This window comes from Triticum aestivum, chromosome 3A, assembly GCF_018294505.1.
Source record: "Triticum aestivum cultivar Chinese Spring chromosome 3A, IWGSC CS RefSeq v2.1, whole genome shotgun sequence".
Taxonomy (NCBI): Eukaryota; Viridiplantae; Streptophyta; class Magnoliopsida; order Poales; family Poaceae; genus Triticum; species Triticum aestivum.
This window is the reverse complement of record NC_057800.1, coordinates 519157382-519160924: the sequence shown is the minus strand read 5'-3', so window position 1 is coordinate 519160924 and position 3543 is coordinate 519157382. Positions and strand designations below refer to the sequence as shown.

Sequence of the window (3543 nt, the reverse complement as noted above, 5' to 3'; positions counted from 1 at the left end):
TGTGCGCCCCGACGCCTGCGCGCGGCCACCAGCTTGTGCCGCGCTGGCGCACGCTCGCACGTGAGCCCGCGTACCCATGAGCGCCTCTTGTCGACGAGTCCCAGGGAGCCTTCGTGCTCGCCGTAGAGCATGTGCGTCTCGTGCGTGCACAGCCACCACGATCTAGTGAGCCGGCCCATTAGCAGGCCCGGTCCTGCGGGGGGGCGAGCGGGGCGGCCGCCCCGGGCCCCGCAAAGGGAAGGGGCCCCCACCAGGGTGCTCTACTTCGTACTGGGCTACGCATGCGCAGGAAAAAAAATGAAACAAGGCCTGGCCCGAGTAGTAGCACACAGGCGCACTGCTATAGTCCTTCCTCACGCACATACACGCCGGCGGATCGTGCTGATCGATTCGCTTTGAGGCTCGCAGCCGCCGCCGCCGAAAACAGTCATCCGCCGCCACTTGCCTCCTCTCTAAAATTGATTATTCCTCTACAGCTCTGATCTTTACGAAACCGTCCCAGCCAATCCATCCGTCTAATGGATCTGAAGTTGATATATAGGTACGTCTCATATCAAAATTCTCTTATTTATCTTAGGGTTTATAGATGTTTCAGTTTTTTGGATCCACCCAAGGTTTAGATCGGCGATTGTGTGGACGACAGAATTATGGCTAGGGGATTCATGTCACCCCCATCACAATTCAAACAAATAGTATAATTATATCAGATTAGTTTCTCTTCTAATTTCATTTGTATTACTGTATTACTATTTTCATTGAGTACTACAGTCCTAATCCTAAGAACTCTTGCTGATTTCGCAGGTAATAACAATATAATACAGCACGAAATCTCGGCTCAATTCCGTGCAAGGATTTGAGATGTCACTTCCTGAAGATGAACGAGGTGCCAAGAAAAGTAGAGAGGTATGTACTTTTCTGAACATATTTTTTGTGATACATAGGTAACTGAGATCTTTAATTACTGTGAGTTTATTAAAATGCATTAGGCATAATATTCAGAAAATATGCATCGTATACATGTTAGTTAATACGAGCTAGTACAACCAAAGTAGTAGCGCAGAGTGTTGCTGTTCAAGCGGGAAGCAACATGACGCCACATGAGACTGGACATGCACGCAGGACGATATGTTACTGCCTCATGCGATGCTTCTCCTGAGTCCTGAACGCCCTCAGGACTTACGTGTCACCGGTCACAACTGATATTTGGATGACCACACCCTGTCACCGAGAGGCGAGGGGCTAAGTCGTATGTCGAAAGTCACCAAGAAATTATATTATTATATATATAATTACTTTTATGTTTGTCTTAAGGGCCCCCATATTCTAGTTTCGCCCCGGGCCCCCGAAACCTCAGGACCGGCCCTGCCCATTAGTTAGGGTAATTAGTGGATAATTATCTCGGTGGCCCTATGACATGTAGCCCCATGCATTGGTTAGTCTAGTTATTGGGTTAATTAGCCTTGAGTCCATTACATCTGGGACCCGGACTCCAATTAAGCTGGTCATAATGGGGAGTAACTTAGACTAATTTTCTTGAAGTGCGCCATGTTACTATCTAAGTTACTCCCACTATGACTAGTCTTAAACCTAATTAAATCAGTAAATAACCCAGAGTTAAATAATGTGCCACTGACAGGTGGTCCCCATTTGCTTGTTTGACTGGTCAAACATTGACCGAGTCAATGCTGACTAGGTTGTTGACTATGCAGCCCTGCCCCACTGCCAGCCCAACAGTGCCCACTGCTAGGTACTTTTCTGGGTACACCTAGCCTTTCAATTAATATATTTCCTAATTTAATTTAATTTCAAGAATGTCATAATATTGTTAAAACTTTGAAAAATCATATAAAATAAACCGTAACTCAGATTAAAATAATTTATATATGAAAGTTGCTCAGAAAAATATGACGATTTTGAATATGTCCTCCGTTCATCTGTCACGCACCTCTGAGTGAACCTTTGTGGCAGAGCGACAGGGTAGGTCGAGACCACCTAGGAGAGAGGTGGGCCTGGCCCTGGTCGGCGTCTGCGGTTAATTCAATTAACACGCTTAACGAGATCTGGGTATTTGATCTGAGTCTGGCCACTGGCCTATACGCACTAACCAACTACGCGAGAACAGTTATGGGCACTCGATGTCGTGGTATCAGCCGAAGCCTTCTTGACGTCAGCGACTGGGCGGCGCGCGCCGGGTTGGACTGGAACGCCTGCTCTTGTATAAGAGAGGCTAGATCTGCTCGCCGGTCGCGTTCGCAACATGCAGGTGTGCAATGGGCGATGGGCCCAGACCCCTGCGCCATAGGATTTAGACTGGCGTGCTGACCTCTCTGTTTTGCCTAGGTAGGGCTGCGACGTGTTGATCTTCCGAGGCTGGACATGACCTAGGAAAGTGTGTCCGGCCAAAGGGAATCGAGCATGTTGGCAACTATGGTGCACCCCTGAAGGGAAGTCTATCTATTCGAATAGTCGTGTCCCTCGGTAAAAGGACGACTCGGAGTTGTACCTTGACCTTATGACAACTAGAACCGGATAGTTAATAAAATACACCCTTCCAAGTGCCAAATACAACCCGGTGATTGCTCTCTCATAGGGCGATGAGGGGAGGATCGCCGGGTAGGATTATGCTATACGATGATACTTGGTGAACTTACCATCTACTCTCTTCAACTGCTTCAAGATGGAGGCTGCCAGAAGCGCAGTCTTCGATATGACTAGCTATCCCCCTCTTATTCTGGCATTCTGCAGTTCAGTCCACATATACTACCCTTTGATTGATACCAATGCATCTGTAGTGTAGCTCCTTGCTTGCGAGTACTTTGGATGAGTACTCACGGCTGCTTTGCTCCTCCTTTTTCCCCTATCTATACTCGGTTGCTGTGACCAGATGTTGGAGCCCAGGAGCCAAACGCCACCGACGATGACTCCTACTACACTGGAGGTGCCTAATACTACGTGCAAGCCGCCAACGACGATCAGGAGTAGTTTAGTTGGATCCTAGGCAGGAGGCCTGCGCCTCTTTTTATTTGTATCCCAGTTTGTGCTAGCCATCTTATGGCAACTTGTTTAACTCATGTTTGTACTCAGATATTGTTGCTTCCGCTGACTCGTCTATGATCGAGCTCTTGTATTCGAGCCCTCGAGGCTCCTGGCTTGTAATATGATGCTTGTATGACTTATTTTATTTGTAGAGTTGTGTTGTGATATCTTCCCATGAGTCATTGATCTTGATCGTACACGTTTGCGTGTATGATTAGTGTACGATTGAATCGGGGGCGTCACAGTCTACCTATCGTACATGATTTATAATCATGAACTGTTTGTGATGTGCCAGGCATTGTAAAACTCCCATGCCTAGAATCTGCCTGGAAAACTCCCGTGCCTGGAATCTGCCTGGTTTTAGGCAGAACCACAAAACTCCGAGTGCGATGGCAATGCGAGCACAAACGAGTAGCAAGGATGAAGCGTTTGGCATATTCGAGATATCGAAAACGGTTATATAGGGACAACTGCATCAAGGCTCCCTATCCCCAACGGTTTATAGGT

At 47.5% G+C, this 3543-nt stretch overlaps 1 long non-coding RNA gene across 1 annotated transcript; it reads left to right on the top strand.

Annotated features, from left to right (window-relative positions):
• Nucleotides 1-306: 306 nt before the first annotated feature.
• Nucleotides 307-3119, top strand: LOC123058526 (uncharacterized). Its single transcript, XR_006427226.1, has 3 exons — nt 307-541; nt 802-903; nt 2885-3119. It is a non-coding gene; the product is annotated as an uncharacterized lncRNA (long non-coding RNA).
• Nucleotides 3120-3543: the final 424 nt, after the last annotated feature.